Genomic DNA, 11,499 nt, shown 5'->3' on the forward strand with positions numbered 1-11,499 from the left:
AGATTTAGTGGCGCCATCTATCCGAAGTCGACAAAACCGTCAGTTCTATCTGCTACCGCGAACAGCCGCGAGAAGCCGGAGAGAGCCGGGGGCAGAGCCGGAGTGATATGCCCGAACCAGGACGAGCCTTTCCTCCTTTCGCCGCGTTGATCGCGCTGCACCGAGCAAGCTCGTGGTCCCGTGGTCGCGAGCGGGTGAGTTCTAGCTGCTCACTGATGGCTCTAGAGAGAGAGAACTTCATCGGAACCCCACGCGTCCCCCATTCACGTCACAGCGCACATGACACGGAATATGGTGAAGGAGTGAGTGGCGCCGAAAACCTCAATCTTTGTCAATTTTTAAAATAAAAACTAGGACATGCAGGCAAAAGCGGTTTGCTGTTCTTTACTTCGGAAAGTTAGAAACACCAACCCCCAAATTGTTGAAGCAGAGCAGTGAATTTTTTTTTCACAGCTCCTTTAATAGCGACTGGTTCTGATCCCGGGTTCTCTTCGCCGCATGGCTTCTAAACTGCATTTAATACCTTCAGTAGTCTTCAGTAATAGCAAGTACACGGAGCCGCCGCGACGGCTCGATAAGCAGACGAAAAACTTGCCTTCGCATGACGCGTTTCGGCGCACTGATACGTACGACGGAGCAAATATACCAGGTGGTTTCTAGCAGGTTCGTGATTGGACTTGGCGGCCTGTAGCACTGGGCTTCTTCAGTCAATCGTAGGATGAGACAGCGTATAGAGAGCGACGTCATGTTTAGGAACAAGTCAGCGTTTGCCCACACCAGGTCTGGGCACTGCGCGCGGGCGGAAACTAGGCTCGCGTCAAGGGAGGGAAGCAACGTTTCGGCGTTCGTCGTGTTTCTGTTGCGCGTGTTGTCTCCCACTCAATCTATCGAGCGCAGCAAACCTGCCGCGACCTTCCGCTTCTAGTCTTTACGTCTGTGTTCACATGTCTTCTATCCTTCACTCTAAGAAATCCGGAGCGTTTCTAAACTTTCCCGCAAAACACCGGGGTGACCCTGTCACTGCAATGTGTTACGTACAAAGCTCAGCGAACGACGAATCTAAAACTACGTATAGACGAGAAGAAAATAAAAGGGCAGCCAGCGCTGGCCACGGAGCATGCCGTTTCAGGTGATTTCGTCATGCTCAGTTTCACAACGCACACTATAGATTTTAAGTCTCAACATGCATAGAGCTCCGTCCTTCGCCGAGCTCCTCGGGTACATTGCAGCGATTGGTAGCACTCCTTCGAGTGTTTTGCGAGAAAGTAGACGGCCCAGATTTTTCTCGAAATGTAGGGTGCACCATTTTTGTCCCATACCAACACAGCTCCACGACGGGCACATAGTTCGAGCCACGAGCTGCGTGCGTTAAAATTAAAATCATTGATGTCTCGTTAATATGGCCAACTCCCCCCCCCCCCCCCCCTCCAAAAAAAAACAACAAAAACAATCGCTTAGAATTTGAGTTGTCCTTTATAACGAAACAAAAAAGCTTTTATTTTCCCATATTAACGAGACATGATTCTATTAAAATAAACATGCTGAATACATAAGCTGTAGTATGCATGATCGCAACCGCTGCTCGGTACGTTCCAGCGTAGCCACCAACGTTGTCCGCATTTATTTTTTTATTCTATACCATGTTATTAATTAATTAGCTATGATGTTATTATACTCCAGTGCTACTCTTAGTGTTACTTTGAAAGATGTGAGTGTTAATTTTATTTTGGTTATTTCTCTGGGAATTACTTAAAGAAAAAAAAATAATTACGCGACACGTCTTGTATACTTTTGCCAACCCAAGAGCTTGTGCGTTAAAATGAAGAACCGTTGAAGAAATCTAAACGTGACAATAAAAACATTCAAACTCCATTAGGACAAATAGAAGAAAAAAAAAAGAACACCTGTTTTCCAAGGCTTTTTGCTTTCATTTCAAATGACAAGCTGTAATTTGCCTCAAAATACGAGTGATTTAGTCAGGTTTATTATCTGTATTACTGTCATCAAAACTTGCCTGAAACTTTTTTTTTTTTTTAGTTTATTATACGAGGGGTGATCAATAAGTTGTGCCTTGAAGGCAGTAATTGCTTATTCAGTGATGGAAGTGTAAAATGTTTTGGGATATATTCTTTCTCAAGGGCTTAGTACTTTTCAATATAGTCTCCACCGGAAGCGATTTACTTCCGTTTCCGGTGCGCCACTCACCGCATGCCGGCGATTTAGAACGGCTGTTGACGAGACCAACGCCGCATTAGAAAAAGCTCCAGTTCCGACATGTTTTGCCTCAATCCCCTCGCAGCCCGGACCTCGCGCCATCAGATTTTTGGCTAGGTTCCAAGATAAAAGACCATCTGAAGGGTACACCATTTGCGCCCGACGACGAGGACACCGCGATGGAGTGCTCTGTTGGTGTCGTCAACAGCCGCCTTCAATCATCTATACGACGGCACGTGAAAAGTAGTGCACCGGTAGCGGAAGAAGTGCATCATCGCCGCCAGTGGGGACTATAATGAAAAGTTATGCCCTTCACGGACTTTCATTCGTATGCAACATCTTTTGTTTTCACCGTTGAATAAAAAAAGTTACAGCCTAAGAGGAAAAACTTATTTATCACCCCTCATTTATAAAACAAAAAAAAAAAGGAACATTTTGTCATATACTTTACAGTGATGGAAACTCCATATGGCATTCCATGAAACACAACAAAAAATCACTTATGTTGGTTGGCTAATATATTTCACCGATGATTGTCGATAGCAACGAGGAAAGTAATGACCAAAAATCAACGGCGACAAAAGAACACAAAAACACCGAAAAGAACATTATTTGTATGAAAAAGGACGCCGGAATCGCTGTTAAAGCATCTACCCTCTTTGGGTCTAGTGTATGTGATAAGTTCTCACCTAAAAGTAATTTATTCACGAGCAGGGTAAGTTTGCCAATCATATGAAAGATAACGAAGTATCACCGAATGAGAGAATTAGTAACATCTAGCATAATTACGTTTAATTATAACTGCACGGGTCAGCTTCCTTTCCCTGTTCCGCATGCAGGCTCATTAATAGTTTCTCGTGCAAAACATAGAGACTCATTCATAACATACAACAAACATAACTAAGAAGAAGTCATCTCGACTACAGAAACCACATTCTTTCTAAAGAAACTTTCTCGTGTCTAGCTGGTACAAAAATAATTTAAAATCGCAGACTGACTCACCCAAACGGAGTGTAGCAGCAGATGAAACCGAACACGCAGTCCAAAGACCTTTTCCTGCGTTGGCATTCCTGAAGCGCAAAACGTTCGGCGAAGCACCACGGTCGTCCCGGTCTGTCGTTGTAATCGCAAGTAATTCCTGGGTCCCGCTAAACCACGGCACCGAGTGTTTAATATTTTTCTTTTTTTCTTTTTTTTACTCCCGTCCGCTTTTGATAAGGTGTAATCTCAGCATGTCTCGCTCCAGAAGCCCCGAAGAACTTTAAGTCATTGTTGCGGGGGGGTTGAGCGATACCTACGTGTTTTCTACCGTCGTAGAGGGAGGTTTTAGGGAAGAAAAATTTCTTTTCCTACATACTCTGCCCCTTGTATACCGAAAAAAAAAACAAAAAAACACTGATGCAACCGAACGTCGTTTCACAGTCCTCGGTTATCCTTCATTCCTCGGTGACTGGCGGCACTTTCAAGACACACACGTCACGTCAACGCCGGTGGAATTCTTCGTTCCAAAGTGTCCCGCACCAAAAGAAACACGAAAGAATGTTTCTCTTTCTTATCTTTTTGAGACCCCGACGCCTGGCCCCGAACTTTCGCGTAGCTTTTGCGGCGCCGAAATTCCACCCGACATAGCGGGACAGACCGGGAGCAGTAGAACGCTGGGTTTGAGCCGCGTGTTCGACCCGCGCGCACGAGTCGGTGTGAGAACGCTGGTCCGGGACAGCGGCTGCCGGTCCGAAAAAGCGAGAGCGGCGGCGCGCTTTTCCGGAAGAGGAGAGGAGGGAGGCGCTGCATGGGAGGCAACCGGACCCGGAAACGACGTGACGTCAAGCTGACGTCATCACGTCGTCTGGCGCGGGGTTTTTGAATGAAGCATAACGCGAACGACGAGGAAAGGGCTGTTAGTAGAGAGTTTTCGTGGATAGTTCGATACCTCCGATACCCCCAATAACGATACGATTAATGCGCCAAGGCGGCGGTGGTGTGTCGGGTATCGTTATCGGAGCGAGCGGCACGATCTACTAAAACTCTCTCGTATCACTTTCGGGAGAGCGCACTGCCCTCGGCAGAGGGAGTAGCTTTTCTTCGAAGTCATTCCAATCGGACAATAAGAACAATAAAAAATCGTTCTTATAGGGTTTACTTTTGCAGTAAACTGAGGCGGTGAACAAGGAAGAAAAACGCAAGGCTACAGAAGCTCAAATTTTTATAATCTTAGATTTTAGAGCGCAGCTCTTAGGGGCCCGTTTCCGGCTTGAGCGGCGTCGCCGTCGGCGTCGCCGTCGCCGTCGCCGTCGGCGTCGGCGTAACCGCGCGGTGCATCATGGGAAATGTCCCATAATGCACCGCGCGAGCCCCCCACCAAGGTCACGTGACCTCGTGGGGGGTCACGTGACCCCCCGAAGTCACGTGACTCCCCTGAGGTCACGTGGCCCCCTCCTCGAGGTCACGTGACCCCCGCCGATGTCGCGTGACCCCCCGATGACGTCATCGTCACTGATGACGTTACCGGCATCCACATCGTCATCATCACTGATGACGTCACCGGCATCCACATCGTCATCGTCATCATCACTGATGACGTCACCGGCATCCACATCGTCATCGTCATCACTGATGACGTCACCGGCATCCGCATCGTCATCGTCATCATCACTGATGACGTCACCGGCATCCACATCGTCATCGTCATCATCACTGATGACGTCACCGGCATCCACATCGTCATCGTCATCATCACTGATGACGTCACCGGCATCCGCATCGTCATCGTCATCATCACTGATGACGTCACCGGCATCCACATCGTCATCGTCATCATCACTGATGACGTCACCGGCATCCACATCGTCATCGTCATCATCACTGATGACGTCACCGGCATCCACATCGTCATCGTCATCATCACTGATGACGTCACCGACATCCGCATTGTCATCGTCATCATCACTGATGACGTCATCAGTGACGTCACTGATGTCGTCACCGGCATCCGCATCGTCATCGTCATCATCACTGATGACGTCATCAGCGACGTCACTGATGACGTCACCAACATTCGCATCGTCATCGTCATCATCACTGGTGAAGTCATCAGTGACGTCACTAATGACGTCATCGGTACCCGCATCGTCATCGTCACTGATGACGTCATCAGTGACGTCAGTGATGACATCATCGGCATTGGGGGTCACGTGACCCCCAAGGTAACGTGACCCCCCCCTGGTTAGTTTAACCCCCCCCCCAGTGCCCTTCCCTCCTCCTCCTCAAGAGCTGCGCTCTAATTCGGCGTTACAGGGAGTTGTAAGTGGCTTTCATTTTTTTTTCCGGTCTCTGGTTTCCACGATTTTCCAAAATGAGCAGCTTGTCTATCTCTTCACTTCCATTCCTTACCAATTTTATTAGAATTGTTCGATCGTTCATCTTTTTAGCAAATAATCGATGATTCCCTACACACGACGGCCTTTAGTTTTATGGGTACGTATTTATTACTTCACTCTGCCGCGCAATATAAGTAGACTATTCAAATCGTGAATTAAATAAAAAAATAAAAAATGACCAGCGTTTGGTTTCATTTTTATTTATAGTTAAGAAAAGTATATGTTTTAAATATTTTATAAGTGAATCAATGAACCAAATGGGGCAAAAAAACACACAGGGACAAGAGAAGACACGAACGAATGCAGAACTGTCTTCATTTTTGTTTTTATAACAAAATGATATTAAAATTTATTCGCGTACAAGAAAAATAAAATGAGCCAGGACATATTGTCGCGGATGGTAAGAGTTTTGTCGAGCGTAAACTGAAAAGTTTCATCGGCGAACTTGTGCCAGAAATAAACGAACGACCAAAAAGGGGTAAATGAAGCGTCGCGGGCGTCTGAGTCGGCAGAAACGCAGAGTCGAGTGCTGGCTAAAGAGTGCTTCCTCGGGAGAATCTCAATGAGTCGGCAAGGCCGCCGCTTGGCTCACTATTTTCTACAGTCGGCTTCTCGAAGTTTCGTCCTAGAATGTCCGGGAGTGAACCATATAGAGCGACACTTACTCAGCAAGGTCATTCTGGCCTCCTTATCTTTGGCGCTCGGGGTAAGACTGAACTATACTTCGTTTCACCTTACGATGGACCGCATCGAACGGTATGCGATCCAACTCAGCCAATCCAGCGCAGTCAATAGCGAGTTTTAGTAGACTGTGTTTCCCGCTCCGCTAAGCCCCTCCGCTACCCGGAACTCTACAGCCAAGGCCATCGGCGCGCAGGCGCCGTGGCGGTTTCTTCGTAGCGGAGGGCTAGCGGAGCGGGAAACACGGTCTACTAAAACTCCCTAATGTATCACGTGACAGCAAGGCCCGTGCACCGCTCGTCCCTCCTGAGGGTCACGTGACTCTCAAACAGCATCCGATTGGCTTCGATTGCTCGTAGCGTTCGCTTCGGTTCATCGTAAGCTGAAACAGAGTATGGAACCTTCCATACTTCGTTTGATCTCAAGACCAGATGCAGCCGACGCTACGAGGCGATGGGATCAAGCAGACAGCGTCAAAAGGGCACCATCATGGTGTTCAACGCGTTTCTGAGCGTGCTCTAGCATCGCTGAGCCTATCATAAACAGAAAAAGCCGAGTGACTTGTGCTTTTGACGCTGCCCGGTTGTGTGCATTAAGCTCGTAGCGTCGGCTGCTTCTGGACTTCAGATGAAACGAAGTAGAAATGTTTCCTGTTTCCTGTCGCGGGGGGGGGGGGGGGGGGGGGGTTCTCAGTCACGTGGGTTCCGTATCTGGTATGCGGGACAAAAAATAATAAAACATGTCAACCTTCCCGCAGCGTGGGGAGATCAAATCGAGGTTTTACCGCATACCAGATGTGACGACATTAGAGATGGCTGCGCCCTTGTGGAAAATGTGTATGGGCAGTATTATAGTTTCCTGTATACGGAGAAAGCCTGGCAGATCGCCACGAGAGGCGGCCGCCGAAATGAAAAATGAGGAGCGGCAGGCAACGGCTGAGAGGAGAGCCACGTGACTGGCGCCCCGCAGCGGCGAGTCGCCGAAACACACTTCTCCCGAACGAACAAGTGCGTTTCGGGACCTCGCCGCTGCAAGAGTTGTGCGCTGACGTCCAGGATCCCAAAGAAATGGCTCTTTGTTGCTCCGTGCTACCAGATCCTTGCGCTCCAAATCTGCAACCGGGCACCCTATGGCTCCGTCGTCGAACTACCATACTTTGTGAGCATAGACGAGGCTATAGCAGTATTCACTGGCGGCCATAGTTATGTGCGCGACTGCTGAGCGCGTGCTGACGGCATGCCACCACAGTTCTTTGGCAATGTGCATTCCACAACATCGAAATTGTCGGTCTTAGCAGCCTATGATTGTTTATTCTTATTTTCAGTGACCCACCAACAGCTTGACGCCTCCTTAGTGGTGCACTTATTCCTTCAGAAATACAACGCTAAACAGGATAAAAGCGAAACGTTAGGAAAGAACAATAGCCTCAACACACTGTCGAAATTTACGCTTTTCATCAAATATATCAAGGCTATTGTGAACTCGTTCTGAGCATGCGCTTTAAACGGACCCTCAAATTTGGCGTCCAGTAACACTATATTTCAGGACGATGTTTAGAGCGCATGCTCAGAAGGAGCTCTGCAAAGACAAGCAATCCTGATGATGCGAAATGCACGTTGCAATAGAACAATGTTGATGCTCGCCGTCAGCACGCGCTCAGTGGACGCGCACACAGCTATGGCCGCCAGCGAACACTCCTAATTCGCCTCGAAATACGATCGACACGAATCAAGTGCTGAAAAGCGGAACTATACGCTTTGTTTGACACTTAGAACAAAACGAATGCTACGCACGTGAAGCCGAAGCCATGCATGGGGGGCGTCAACGCAGCGCTCGCGTACTGTATACCTGTGCTCTGTGCCGTTAGTGTGGATGCTTTGTCTCCACCCGCATTGTGGACAGAGGGAATCACCACGTAACTCATAGAAAACTATGGGGAAACAAAAGCACATTTCCACACAATTCAATCTGGCTCTCGAGGCCAATAGACCCTTTTACTGATTGGAAACATGAACCGCCACTTACGTCCCAAGCAACATCCGGTCACTCCGTCTTCGCAAGCCTGTCGAGCTTGCTTATGTCATTGGTACCAGACAGTATAAATGCTGCACGGACAACAAAGGTGTAGATCTCACGGGGCCGTCTGCTGTACAAATAAAAATTCTAGACGAGACAATTTGCTTTACAAGAATATTCGAGAGAAAAAACAAGCAAACAGATCTCGCGCTTTTTTGCTCTTTTGGCGTTCACCTGGAGAATTAAAGGTTAAACGTTTCATAGACATTTCAAGCAGTGGTGTCAAGATGTGCTTTGTTTATTATTTGTATGGACCGGAAGTTATTTGGAACGTTAACTACTGAAGCGCGCCTGGTGCGTTTTCCACGAAAAGGGTCCGTAGGAAAACTACAGTGTTTTTGAAAGTTGTAGCGAGCAACGCCAAACACTGCTATTGTTTTCATGGTAAAGAGGTGACCTGCGCCCCATAACGCCCTACCTTCCTCGTATTACCAGAAATAATTTGTGTCGCTCAGTGAAGCCAGCACACTAGACAGACTCAACAGCGGCACGCATCTCCGACCCTCACTATAACCGCCATTTTGGAAAATGAGTGGCTCCACCTATAGTAAGTTGGAGTCGCGAATAGGAAGTATTCACTGGACGCCATATTTGTGGGTGCTGCTTTGAGCGCATGCTACGAACGAGCTCACATTAATAGGCTTCTAGGACCGACACTTTTGGTGGTGCGGAATGCACGTTGAAAAAGAACTGTAGAAGCTCTCCGTCAGCACTCGCTTAGCATTCGCGCACACAGCTATGGCCGCCAGTGAATACTCCCTATACAGGAACTCTACCCCGTCAGCCCCGTCGTCCGCGCTGTTCGGCGTGTACTACCGAGGTTCGGCTGAAGCTTTGCGCGACGCGGAACAATTGCTAATGTGAAAAATTGTAGTTCTGCTTCTCCAGGAATGCTTCTAGAGTCTGTGCTATCCTCTACATTAAATATTCGAGCGTTTTTGAAGGAGAATATTTGATTAACATCGACTTCACCCCCCCCCCCCCCTCCCCCTCCCCGGTTACCCAGTTTTGATAGATCGTTCAGCAACGCTATCACTTGGGCTGCACGCTTAATAGCTGCGAAAGAAACCACGCGATACTGATATAACAAGGAAACATAAACTAAAAAATCTCAATAAACCTCGCACTTCTCCAATGGTGAGCGGAACAATAAACTGGTGTATTGTTTTTTGTCATCGCGTTGCTGATGCGGGGACCGGCGTTGTATAAGGTGCAAGGCCGAGCGCTTTTCGGAGCGGCCAAGGTGCCACTGCAACTTGCGAACATATAGCAAATTGCCTTTTGTGGAGGGCAGTCTACGAAGAAAAAATACCTCAATTGGGAGTACATGAAACATTAAAATTCACTATGAACACACTTCAACAACCCCTAATATGAAAAAAAAAAAGTTATTCTCGACACATTGGTTTATGACCTCTCAAAAGTCGTAATACCCTTCATCGATATACACCGCAAGCACATGACAGATACCCAACAACATACTATGCAAAAAGACAACTAAAAACTAGAAATACAAAATATATTGCGGCATACAATCCTAACCTCTTCGCCATTGGCGATGTGCACATAGTCCCGAAGGATAAGGCGCGGTTCAAAATGTCTCTCGCACACCGCTGATGTCTCGGCGAGGCGTTTGTCTTCTCATTTAAGATTTTGTTCCCACTGTAAGTCTGCGCGACTTCTCCTTTGTCGCACGAAACAGCGACGGCTTACGATCGCTGGTGCTCCGGCTGTCCTCGTCCGTGTAGCCCGACTTGCATCTCGGATGGATGGATGAAAACATTTATACAAAAAGAGCTCCAATGACCGAAGTCATCGCAATGCGGTGACCTTGTGGTCTAGCGTCGTCTTTTGGGGAAATCGGGGAAGTGGGGCTAGATGCAGGATGCCAGGCCGCCTCTAGAGCTATACTCTAACAGTCATCTCAGCACCAGAGTCTTTCGTTGGGAATCACCCGCCGGGTGCGTCCAGTCCTGAAGATTGCTCGGCCGGTCGATTTGTTCCATCTTGCTGAAGATGAGGCACCTGTAAGTTTTGAGACCTTCGCAGTCGCAGAGTATGTGGTGCAAACTGAGGCGCGAGTCCTCCTCCCTGCAAAGTTTGCACCGGGGTCGAGTGGTACTGCGTAAGGGAGCTCATTTTTGGTTTTTGAGGGCCTAAAGTTCTAATTTTGGGAGTCACCGCTCCGAGAGTGCGAATACGCCGTAGTAACACCATTTCTTTTCTCCGAAATGTGCCCTTCGGGATAGGGTGTTCCCCTGGAGACCAGGATCTTCCTAGGAGGCGTTTCCTTGTTCGTTGGTCTAGGCGCAGTTCTTCAACGGGGTCGTATGTATCCTGGTCCTCATGAGGATTGTCGTTGCAATCGCTCGGTTGTGGGTGTGACGGGCTGACGTCCGAAGGCTGGGGCTGCAGGGACGGGTGCGTGAGGTTTCTCATCGCCTGCTGCGCGGCTTCGTGTGCAAGCTCGTTGCCGAATATTCCCTCATGTTCGGGGACCCACCTGACGCTGATCTTGGTCCCCTTGTTCTGGTATAGTTGGATTGCGGAGTCACAGATTGCTTTTATGGTGGGACTTGCCGAGTACTTGTGTTGTTTAAGTTCTCTAACCACTTCTTGGGAGTCCGTATAGAGAACTAGCTGCTGGTCAGTTCCTAGGTGGGCTGTTGCCCCTTCAATGGCCTGCAGGACAGCCTTGCACTCTGCATATTCTGGTGTGTGATGACCTAGGGGATTGCCTTAGGTCACTGTCCAGGTTGCGTGTTTCTTGAGGTAGGTGACTGCAGTGGCCCAGCCTGCGGTGCCGAGGCCAGCGTCTGCGTAGGCAACCATGTTGTTAGGGGTTGTTAGTATCTGTGCTAGGTCTTTCTTGTGTTGTCTTGCGTAATGTTCCCGGCTTTTCTTGTGCCTATCTGCATGCATGTCCTTAGGTAGAGGTTTGGTGCCTCCTGTCACATCGATGAGTTCCCATGGTGGGGTCTTTTGGAGATTGGAAGATCTGCCTGGATTTGTACGCCCATAAATTTCGCAATCATCCTGCCTTCGTGTGTATGTTGTAAGCTAGAGGCTTGAGCGTCTTTCTGCTGCTGGATCAGATCCGCGATATCCGGGATGAACATACACTTGGCCAGCTTTTCACTTCGGGTGTGTT

The 11,499-nt window shown here is 48.4% G+C and overlaps 1 pseudogene; it reads right to left on the reverse strand.

The window, feature by feature from the left end:
- Positions 1-10,222: 10,222 nt before the first annotated feature.
- On the reverse strand, positions 10,223-11,270 carry LOC121833617 (annotated as a pseudogene).
- Positions 11,271-11,499: the final 229 nt, after the last annotated feature.

This window comes from Ixodes scapularis, unplaced genomic scaffold, assembly GCF_016920785.2.
Source record: "Ixodes scapularis isolate PalLabHiFi unplaced genomic scaffold, ASM1692078v2 PGA_scaffold8__174_contigs__length_109621045, whole genome shotgun sequence".
Taxonomy (NCBI): domain Eukaryota; kingdom Metazoa; phylum Arthropoda; class Arachnida; order Ixodida; family Ixodidae; genus Ixodes; species Ixodes scapularis.